The sequence below is a fragment of the Onychostoma macrolepis genome, chromosome 16, assembly GCF_012432095.1.
Source record: "Onychostoma macrolepis isolate SWU-2019 chromosome 16, ASM1243209v1, whole genome shotgun sequence".
NCBI classification, from domain to species: domain Eukaryota; kingdom Metazoa; phylum Chordata; class Actinopteri; order Cypriniformes; family Cyprinidae; genus Onychostoma; species Onychostoma macrolepis.
The window spans coordinates 29840485-29852766 of record NC_081170.1 but is presented as its reverse complement, the minus strand read 5'-3'; positions in this window follow the sequence as shown (position 1 = coordinate 29852766).

Genomic DNA, 12282 nt, shown 5'->3' with positions numbered 1-12282 from the left:
AAGCTTTTCCTATTCTAATTAATGTTTTGGAGAGAGATATCATATTCATGTAAGGTGCCAAATGATTATGATGTTAGTGATATATAGGCCTACTGTCTTTAGCAATTTCAGCCATATACAGTCATGGCCAAAAATATCGGCACCCTTGGTAAATATGTTCAAAGAAGGCTGTGAAAATTTATCTGCATTGTTAATACTTTTGATCTTTTATTTAAAAAATTCACAAAAATCTAACCTTTCATTGGATAATAAGAATTTAAAATGGGGGGAAATATCATTATGAAATAAATGTTTTTCTTATGAGTATGAAATTCTTATGAGTAAAATATCTCTGAAGTATATTCCCATTCTTATTCACAATTTTGAGCACTCCAGAGTGATTATGAACATGAAATTATCCAGCCATGGCTTCCTGTTTCACAGAAATATAAATAGGAGGGAAAGCCCAAATTCCCTTAATCATCCAAATCATCCAAAACCAAAGAATATATTTCTGATGTGCAGCAAAAGATAATTGAGCTTCACAAATTAGTGAAGTGGCTTTAAGAAAAGAGCTAGATCAGTGAAAATTCCCATTTCCACCATCAGGCAATAATTAAGAATTTCCAATCAACATAAAATGTTAGGAAACTGCCTGGAAGAGGACGTGTGTCTATATCGTTCTAATGCACGGTGAGAAGGAGAGTTTGAGTGGCTAAAGACTCTCCAAGGACCACAGCTGGAGAATTGCAGAAAATAGTTGAGTCTCGGGGTCAGAAAACCTTTAAAAAAAAATTGTCAAACAGCACCTATATCAGCACATGTTGTTTGGGAGGGTTTCAGGAAAAATTCTCCTCGCTCATCCAAAAACAAACTCCAGCATATTCAGTTATCAGACACGACTGGAACTTCAAATGGGACTGGCTTCTATGGTCAGATGAAACTAAAAAATGAGCTTTTTAGCAGCAAACACTCAAGATGGGTTTGGTGAACACAGGGATAAAAAGTACCCCATGTGTACAATGAAATATACTGCTGTATTTTTGATGTTGTGGGCCTATATTTCTGCTGGAGGTCCTGGACATCTTGTTTAGACACATGGCATCATGGATTCTATCAAATACCAACAGATAAAAAAATCAATAAGTGACTGACTCTGTTAGAAATCTTATAATGGGCCATGTTTGGATCTTCCAACCGTACAATAATCCAAACACAAACCTCAAAAACAACACAAAAATGGGTCACTGAGCACAAAACCAAGCTTCTGCTGGCCATTCCAGTCCTCTGACCTGAACCCTGTAGAAAATGAGTGGTGAACTGAAGAGAAGAAGCACCAACATGGAGCTGTGAATCTAAAGGGTCTGGATTGATTCTGGATGAAGGAATGGTCTCTGATCTCTTGTCAGGTGTTCTCCAACCTCATCAGACATTACAGGAGAAAATTTAGAGCTGTTAAACTGGCAAATGGAGGTTTCAAAAAGTATTGAATAAAAGGGTGCTGTTAATTGTGGCCAATGTGTATTAGAGAAAAACATTTATTTTATAATGATATTTCCCCTCATTTTAAATTCTTATTCTCCAATGAAAGGTTCGATTTTTGTGAATTTTTTACAATGCAGATTAATTTTCACAGCCTTCTTTGATCATATTTACCAAGGGTGCCGATATTTTTGGCCATGACTGTATGTAATAATTCATCATCAAAGTATCATATGTTCTGCCTATGTCAGTCATTAAAAAAAGTTGTGGCTGCTGAGTGATTGTCATAGGAAACTAGAAGAAGAAAAGTCAGTAAAAAAATATCCTGCATGGTTAAACACTTGTCAAAATGCTTTGTCACCTTAAAAATGTTAACATGTCAGACATGTGAAATACAAATTGTGGAAAAAAATAACTTCCTGTGTTCATCACACATATTAAAGAGTTTGGCTTTGAATCCTGCACTGCTCATAACATGTTTTCTACGGTCAGAAACACAAGCAGTATAGCAAGAGACCAGTCGCCTAAGTAAAATAAAAAGCAGGAGTCATGAACTCACAGAATTCACTGAAGACAAAGTGTTCTCTATATGTTTAATGAAAGACAGATTCACAACATTTAAATTCAAGCACCTAACTGAAAATAATGTACAGTATACAGACACACTATTGATAAGCTCAGTTAGGTGCTTGAATTTAAATGTTGTAAGCATATATAAAATTCAGGTAATTGAATAGATTATACGATTCTAAGAAACTGAATAAAGAATTGTACTAAACAGAGGTGTAAGCCAATGCAAAATGTTGATTTCAGATCAGTCATAAATCCAGGATGAAATGTAGCTGCTTCGTGTCCAGGGAAGAGGATAAAGAGGCACCAGAGCTGGTTGTACAAGAGATTACATTTTTTCGTATGTAATCACTCAGAAAATAAATAATTTGATTAAGACTATAATTTGTATTAAACTACAGATAAATGAACAGGCTTGTCAAAAGAAAACATAAAAGGTCTTTGCAATTCATGTTTGCTTTAGTTAGCTACCACTAATATTTACTTAATTTATATCTGTTAATTAGAACACATGACAGCACACTGTAATGTAATGCACGTCCTGGTATTGCCCAGTTAAACGTGTTCCTGGGTCAACATATTTTGTTGACCCTGGAACAACATCTTAATCCAAAAATATAATTTTAACCATATTCCTACACCTAAACCTAACCTTACCCATGAGTAATCCCTAAAATCAGAGGAACTGATAGATGAATTACACTGATGTACAGGCACCAAACATTGATTGTAATCCTAAACTTCACAAAAATTATTAACAGGTTCTTGAAATCTGATTGGTGAATCACAATGTTGTTCCAGGGTCAACAAAGATGTTGACCCAGGAACACGCCGCACTCGGCAATATCAGGTTGTGCGTAATGTAATACAGTAATACTGAAAAGAAAATACTGTTTTACTAGTTTGATCAACCATTGAAACGTCTGTCCCATGTTAACGTGGGCGTGGTTTGTGAGCATGACATGGGAGCATGGCAAACTTCCTTAAAACTGCGTGAAATTCGCAGGAACGGACACCGCAAAATATATCGGAATATCTGGAATCGAGAAAGCTGCGGTTTGGAGAGGACCTGATGACGAAGGAACAAACTGTGGCCCCAAATCGATGCTACACGTAAATAAGGAAAAAGAGCTTATGTGGGAGCTAAAGCAATAATTGATGGGAAAGAGGTTCAAGTGTAAATCCCAATTTATACTTCTGTGTTGAACCTACGCCGTAGCCTACGCAGAGACGCACAGGCCTGCGCCGTAACCTACGCCGTATCTGACGTGCACCTCTCTAAAAACTAGCAACAGCTGTTTGCTTCACATGTTTAAGTGAATTTTATCTCTATTTGAGACATTCAATCACAAGCTCCTCTGTCACTTTGGATTTGAGAGCGTTGGTAAATTACATTTATTATGTCTCACATCTTTTTGATACATTTGTTTAAATAAACACTGGGTTAGTGATCTTCTAAGTCATTTGTTCATTTAGTTGCGTTGTTCTTTGGCGTTTGATGTGCCTTTCTTCACTTCTTGATTTTTTTCTCTGCGCAATGTCGTTATGTTTATATTAGTGCTGTTAAATGATTAATCGCGATTATTCACATCCAAAATAAAAGTTTTTGTTTGCATAATATATGTGTGTGTACTGTGTATATTTATTATGTATAAATATACACGCATTCATATATTTAAGAAAAATGTTATATTTGTATATTAAATATAATATAAATTATATAAATATACATTTAAATACATGTAAATATTTTCAAAATATATTCTGCATGAGTGTGTATTTATATATGCAGTACATAATAAATATACACAGTATTATTATGTAAACAAGCTTTTATTTTGGATGCGATTAATCGCGATTAATCATTTGACAGCACTAGTTTATATTCATATAATGTGAGGGGTATTTGTGATATGTTAAAAAGAAAAGCTATTTTTTTTAATATCTTAAGAGATTCAAGGTGGACTTTTACATTTTACAAGAGACTCATGCTCTGGAATTTGACTACAAATTTTGGAGAAATCAATGGGGAGACCATCTTTGGTTGTCCTATGCAAGCAGCAATTCTGCAGGTGTTGCGATTTTAAGGGGAACGTTTGAGGGGTAATACTTAAAAGTAATGTACACTCATCTGGAAGATAGGTAATTTTGGTAGTTGAGATAGAAGATAATACTGTTATTTTAGGAAACATTTATGGTTATAATAACAAAACTGAGAATCAAACTTTCAGGAATTTCAGGAACGTTGTTAATATTTTCCAATGCTAATTTAGGGTGTATTCACACCAGGAAAGTCCGATAGTTCACTTGCTTTGGTCCGGACCAAATAGAATGTTTTTTTTGTTTGTTTGGTGCGGTTCGCTTTCACACTGCCCTTTTTGTAAGTGAACCAGAAATTGTAAACACAACCACACGTGTGCTAAGGTCATCCGTTCATTGGACAGAAATTCTCAAGCAGGGAAAAACAGGAAGTGCAAAAACAGGCTAATCATGGAGATCTTTCGTAGTGCAATTTTTATTATTTTAATTGCTGTCATGAGATAAAAACGCAATATGAAGCAACTTATGAGCATCATATATGAGACAATGTCATACAATGTTGTAATTACGACTTGCCAAAAATAAAATCTATAGACATGAAATACTCAAAATGTTAGTTTAAACATTTACATAGATAAATGTGCGCTAGGCGCATATCCAATCGTTTGTGCGGAAGCTGAAGCGCGCTTCAGAACATCATACAAATACGCCGTAATTGTTGCTCATAAAAGGTAATAATAATACATCGTTCGGAACTGTAAAGGGTATATTTTTATTTGTGTGCACTCACAATATCAAGAAAACGTGCCTTTCTAAAATAAAGAAAACTAATTGGATGCGCTTCCCGTTTTCCTTACAGACATGATGAATATATCTATAGAAAGCTTTGAATTTCTACAAAACGAAATAAAGCATATCCAAAACAAAAACTCTTACATTATAATCCGTTAAGATGCATTTCTTTCTAAAGGCGCGTCCAATGAAGAGATGGCGAGTCAGGATTTTTAACTTCATCTTTGTGACACTGACTCACAAAACACTAGTTATTAATAAATAATTCAAATATCTCCTTACTATTTTCCCCAGACACATTCATTGTAACTTTTGCCGGGCCTTTGCGGCAAGCTTTAGCCTATTTAGTGCGCTCATGTCACGTTGCTGTGGGCGCTATGGTCACGAAAATTCATAATTTGCATGCGTTTTTAAGCATTGCGGTTTGAAAACGAGTGATTTAAGCGATTGAAATGCAAACAACAGCACTATATGCGCGAGCTGTGTGTTTTCTGAGCGTGCTTTCTGCAATTGTATTGGATCAAGGCCGGTTCATATTCACACCTTAAACGAACCGTACCAGAGTTCGTTTGGAAGCGGACCGACCACCTCTTCAGCTGGGTCTCGGTACGCTTGTTTGGTCCGCTTTTGGTGCGCACCCGCTACATTCTCACCTGTCCAAACGAACCGCACCAAGAGGGAAAACGAACTCTAGTACGATTCAACCGAACTACCATGCAGTGGAAAAGCGCCATAAATGAGGCAGGTGTGAAAGCACCCTTAGTCTTGGGTGTGTCACGGGCTCCCTCTGCTGTCTGTGTTGTCATGTCTTTTTCGGCAGCTCGTGACGGGTGCAATCAGCGCTGATCTGGCGGTGGGGCTGCGCATGTCACGAGCTGCTTCTATTCCACCTGTTGCTCATTACCCTTTCCTTTATATTTCTCTTCTGACTAGTTCCTGTCGTGAGTAGTTTGTTTTGTGTTCTGTGCTTTGGTCCGTCCGTCCGTCGGTCGGTCGGTCGGTCGGTCGGTCGGTCGGTCGGTCGGTCGGAAGGAAGGAAGGAAGGAAGGAAGGAAAAAGATCAGGGTTTAATTATTGGAAGTTAAATAACTCGCTTCTTGGAAATGAACAATTATTTAAAAAAAATGGTTAAAGATATTATAACGGAATTTTATGGAAAGGCGAGTGCTTCTAAAGTGTATGGGAAATACTAGGAATTTATGAAGTATTCAGTAAGGAAGTTTGCCATCAGGTTTGGAAAAGAAATGGCCAAGACCAGAAGGGTTAAGGAGGATTCCATAATTAAACATATCCCTTTTATATATGGAAAACATAATTTGTCTCAAATAGATAAAGACACCTTAATTGGATACAATTTTTGAGAATAAAGCTAAAGGAGCTTTTGTAAGATCACAGTGTAAATGGTTGAAAGAAGGAGAAATGAACTCAAAATATTTTTTTTAATTTGGAAAAGAGAAATACTGAATTGTCCTCTTTAAAGAGACTTATAATTGATACTAACATTACATCAGACTCAAGTGAAATCTCTCAGTTTTTATAAAAAACAGATGCACAGTCTTTCTTGGATAATATTAAAACAAATTCTACAGTAATTGATGAAGACTCAATAATAAATTGTTATAAGGAAATAACATTAGATGAAATGCATAAAAATACTGCCAAATTGAAAAATAATAAATCACCGGGTAATGATGGTCTAACCGCAGAATTTTATAAAACCTTTCAAGATGATCTCTCTGTGTTCCTTTTACACGTTTTTCAGGAAATATTGGAGGCTGAGAAAATGCTGCCTACAATGACTCAAAGTTTAATAACCCTTACTCCAAAGTCAGGTAAAGATCCACTTAATATTGGAAATTGAAGGCCCATATCATTAATTAATAAGGATGCCAAATTGTTATCGACTATATTTGCAGAAAGGCTTAAACTTTGTTTAGATAAAATTATTGATGACTGCCAATCTGGTTTTATGTGTAGCAGATATATTGGAAATAATATTCGTTTAGTTTTGGACCTAATTGGTCATAATTTCTTAATTCGCGATGAAAGTTATATATTATTTGTTGATTATTATAAAGCTTTTGACTCTGTGGACCATTCATTTTTGATGGATACTCTTAGATTTTTTGGCTTTGGTAATCATTTTATTAAAGCGATTCGTACAATTTATAGTAATTGTAATAATTCTGTTAAACTGCCTTTTGGAACAACTCCCAGATTTGATACTTCTAGAGGAGTAAAACAAGGAGACCCTGCAGCTCCTTTCTAATTCTTAATAGTAAGAATACATTTCAGGGTATTTGTTTATTTGATAAAGAAATCAAATGTTCAGAGCTCGCAGATGACACAACCATATTTTTGAGAAGTGAGAGAGAAATAGGTGCAGCACTTGGTGCGTTTAGATATGTTTTCGTCAGTTTCAGGCTTAATTGTAAATATCAATAAATGTGAATTGTTTCCTTTAAAATATATGTCTGATGGTGTGGTGGAATTGTGTGGCATACAGTTAAAATCCAAGTGTCTTATTTGGAAATCAAAATAAGCAGAAATCAAAAGGAAAGAATAGATTTAAGTGATTTTCCACTAATTGATGAAGTGTCTGTGTTGTCATGTCTTTTCGGCAGCTCGTGACGGGTGCAATCAGCGCTGATCTGGCGGTGGGGCTGCGCATGTCACGAGCTGCTTCTATTCCACCTGTTGCTCATTACCCTTTCCTTTATATTTCTCTTCTGACTAGTTCCTGTCGTGAGTAGTTTGTTTTGTGTTCTGTGCTTTGGTCCGTCCGTCCGTCGGTCGGTCGGTCGGTCGGTCGGTCGGTCGGTCGGTCGGTCGGAAGGAAGGAAGGAAGGAAGGAAGGAAAAAGATCAGGGTTTAATTATTGGAAGTTAAATAACTCGCTTCTTGGAAATGAACAATTATTTAAAAAAAATAGTTAAAGATATTATAATGGAATTTTATGGAAAGGCGAGTGCTTCTAAAGTGTATGGGAAATACTAGGAATTTATGAAGTATTCAGTAAGGAAGTTTGCCATCAGGTTTGGAAAAGAAATGGCCAAGACCAGAAGGGTTAAGGAGGATTCCATAATTAAACATATCCCTTTTATATATGGAAAACATAATTTGTCTCAAATAGATAAAGACACCTTAATTGGATAAAATTTTGAGAATAAAGCTAAAGGAGCTTTTGTAAGATCACAGTGTAAATGGTTGAAAGAAGGAGAAATGAACTCAAAATATTTTTTTAATTTGGAAAAGAGAAATACTGAATTGTCCTCTTTAAAGAGACTTGATACTAACATTACATCAGACTCAAGTGAAATCTCTCAGTTTTATAAAAACAGATGCACAGTCTTTCTTGGATAATATTAAAACAAATTCTACAGTAATTGATGAAGACTCAATAATAAATTGTTATAAGGAAATAACATTAGATGAAATGCATAAAAATACTGCCAAATTGAAAATAATAAATCACCGGGTAATGATGGTCTAACCGCAGAATTTTATAAAACCTTTCAAGATGATCTCTGTGTTCCTTTTACACGTTTTCAGGAAATATTGGAGGCTGAGAAAATGCTGCCTACAATGACTCAAAGTTTAATAACCCTTACTCCAAAGTCAGGTAAAGATCCACTTAATATTGGAAATTGAAGGCCCATATCATTAATTAATAAGGATGCCAAATTGTTATCGACTATATTTGCAGAAAGGCTTAAACTTTGTTTAGATAAAATTATTGATGACTGCCAATCTGGTTTTATGTGTAGCAGATATATTGGAAATAATATTCGTTTAGTTTTGGACCTAATTGGTCATAATTTCTTAATTCGCGATGAAAGTTATATATTATTTGTTGATTATTATAAAGCTTTTGACTCTGTGGACCATTCATTTTTGATGGATACTCTTAGATTTTTTGGCTTTGGTAATCATTTTATTAAAGCGATTCGTACAATTTATAGTAATTGTAATAATTCTGTTAAACTGCCTTTTGGAACAACTCCCAGATTTGATACTTCTAGAGGAGTAAAACAAGGAGACCCTGCAGCTCCTTTCTAATTCTTAATAGTAAGAATACATTTCAGGGTATTTGTTTATTTGATAAAGAAATCAAATGTTCAGAGCTCGCAGATGACACAACCATATTTTTGAGAAGTGAGAGAGAAATAGGTGCAGCACTTGGTGCGTTTAGATATGTTTTCGTCAGTTTCAGGCTTAATTGTAAATATCAATAAATGTGAATTGTTTCCTTTAAAATATATGTCTGATGGTGTGGTGGAATTGTGTGGCATACAGTTAAAATCCAAGTGTCTTATTTGGAAATCAAAATAAGCAGAAATCAAAAGGAAAGAATAGATTTAAGTGATTTTCCACTAATTGATGAAGTACAAAAGAAATGTAACGCTTGGTTAGTTAGAGATTTATCTTTGACTGGAAGGATATTGCTATCAAAAGCTGAAGGGTGTCACGGTGCACACAACAGGGAGGAACGAGGAGACGAGGATGACTCAAATAATAGTCTTTAATGAACTCAAACAAGACAAGGCAAGGTTAACATCGACAGGAACACCGGGGAGTAATGAGTAAACCAGACGAAAACTAACTAAATACACATGACAATCACAGATAATGACTAAAACACAGCTGGACAAGACTTATATAATAATCACACTTAACAAGGACAAGAACATGACCAAATATGGAAACAAGAGGTGGGAACACATGACACACACGACAGAGGACTGACAAAGGGCTGTCAAGATTATCTTATATGGTAATGGTGTTGGATGCTCCAAAGTCAATTATCAGGCAAGTTAATAAGAAAATGTATAACTTTATTTGGAGGAATTGACCACATTATTTAAATAGAGATATATTAGGTAATTTATATTATCAAGGTGGTTTAAATACTATTGACTTTGAAGCCTCTAACACTATTTTTAAAGTCAAATGGATGAGCTTTGTCAGTATTTTAAAGCATTGGAGGATGCAAGGAATGCTAAGGCCAAAAAGACTATGGATTGAAATGTTATCCTTTTTAAGGACTCTTATATTTATTTTGTAATTAGAGATATGGTTTTGTTTTCAACACCCCTCTGTATATAGTTATAAGTAATATTTTTTTATTGATTTCTTGCTGTTATTATTTTTTACATGTTGTGTGAATTGTTACTAAATAAAGCATAAAAAAAAAAAAAAAAAAAAACTCAATGAATGTGTTACAGCTCCACCAAAAGGCAGCCGAGTTACCTGCAGCTTTCCCAGAGGTGGCTGATCCCATAGACCAAGTGTGCCCATACTCTTATGTTATGATCTACTTTTCAAATGATCATCTCATTGAGATCTCATTTTAAGATTTTATTTTATAAAAATATAAAATAAAATCTTAAAAATAGATTAAAAATGCTAACTGGGACTACTGCATACATCTCTGTGTTGAATTAATCAAATAACTAATAAGATTTTCCATGTAAACAAACTCAAAACACCCCTGGTACAATAGATCTAATATCCCAGGAGTTGACCTTTTTCTGATGACCTGGGGCCTGTACCATGAAGCTGGATTAGCTGGCTAGCCAGGTAAGTTTCAGTTTAGTTTGCGCCAACTCTGGGTTTTAGGTACCATGAAAGTAGCTTGGCTTTTAGCTGCGTTCATTGCCATAGTAACTTACACTCCACAGCTAACCTGCTCCAGGGCAGGTTATGTTCTGAGTTAGAGATCTCAAACTGAAATTGGACCAATCAGATGTGAGCTAACTGACACATGTCTGACACAAAAAAAGTCACTCTCCCAGTTTATCTTGCTCCAAATTAAAGGTCACTAGTACAACAAAAAAAAAAAGAAAAAAAAAAAAAAAGTTGGTCTGGCCTTAATGATAATTACACTATTTTATATTATTTATTTAATTATATGATTTATATTATAATTAATCCATTACACACAAGCTATTTTAGTTTAATAGTTATTATAAATAATTTATTTTAAATGAATGTTAATAGATACAGATTGTATATAATATAAATAAGTTGTAGAATCAATAGATAATGCTTTAAAAATGACTGTGACCTTACATGTTCGAGTCTCTATCGCTGTATATTTCCAACAATATAAACTAACTTAAGTTTCACTTGTGACTGCACTGATAAAGCAAGATAATTTATTTTATTTGTCCTCTTTCATGAACAAGTACTTTTTCATTGTAAATGCATTTAAATGAATCATATTTTTCAATCTTTTGATCAGTGGCTGTTAATCTGTTAGCCACTGATGTCACACATTCATGTGCACATGCTCCACAAACTCAGGATCAAAGCCTGAGTTAACAAAGAAAGTTGTTGATCAGCATCATGGTACCAACAAAGCTGGATTGGAGAGGTTTGGTTTTGTCAACTCGAAACTAATCCTGTAACTCTGAATTTGTTCATCTACCATCATGGTACAGGCCCCTGCACTGAATGAAATCAGACAGTTTTGCAATCTGGGTTGCAGCCTGAAAAAGATCTCCAAATTCTCCATCCATCATGGTTTGAATGTGGTTGTGGTTTAATAATCATCACAAGACCTATATGTTAGGCCAAATACTGCAGTCAATAAGTATGTCTAATTTTTTGTCAGAATGACTCTGATCTGATTTCAGATTCTGAAAGTTCTGTTTATATGAATCATAAACATTGCAATCCATTTCACATATTTGTTTACATGTGCATTACATGTATTCTGAACAAAACTTTAGTGCATGCGCAGCACATTCAGAACTAGAGAAAGAAGGCTAAGACCTACTACTGATAACTAATAATTTAACAAGTAATTACAGTTTTGTTTATTATTATTGTTACATGCTTTAACATGCTGATTGAATAAACTAAAATAATAATAGTCACAGAATAAAGAATAAAAGGCACTCAAGAATCACATAAACACATTTATGAACTCTAATTAGTAAAGACACCAAGACCAGAAATACATGGGCTTCGTCTATTTGAAAATGCTTTTTTTTTTTTTTTGACCTTCTCTCCCACTTAGATGGCATTTTTACCTGCAAAACCAGCTTTTTGAAGATGCTCTCCCAAGTGGATAAATTTGAAAATGTTTCTAGTGGTTTAGTGTAGACTGTGAAAACCGATGTATTTGAAAAAGATGATACATGTTTAGTCATGTGACGCATATTGTAAAGATAGATGCCGTTATGTATAACACTGCCTGCTATGTGCTATTCATTCTTTCTTGTGAAGATAAATGCTACTGTCTTGTGGCTACATGAGTGCAACCTGGACACATCAGTGAGTGGTGGGATATTTTGCTAATAAAATAACTGTGCCAGAAGAATAGTGTGAGATCTTTATTATGTCTTGTCTCTCTGTATCATCTCCGTGAGCTTTTATTACATTTTACACATGCAGCAATGTGATTTTAGTGTT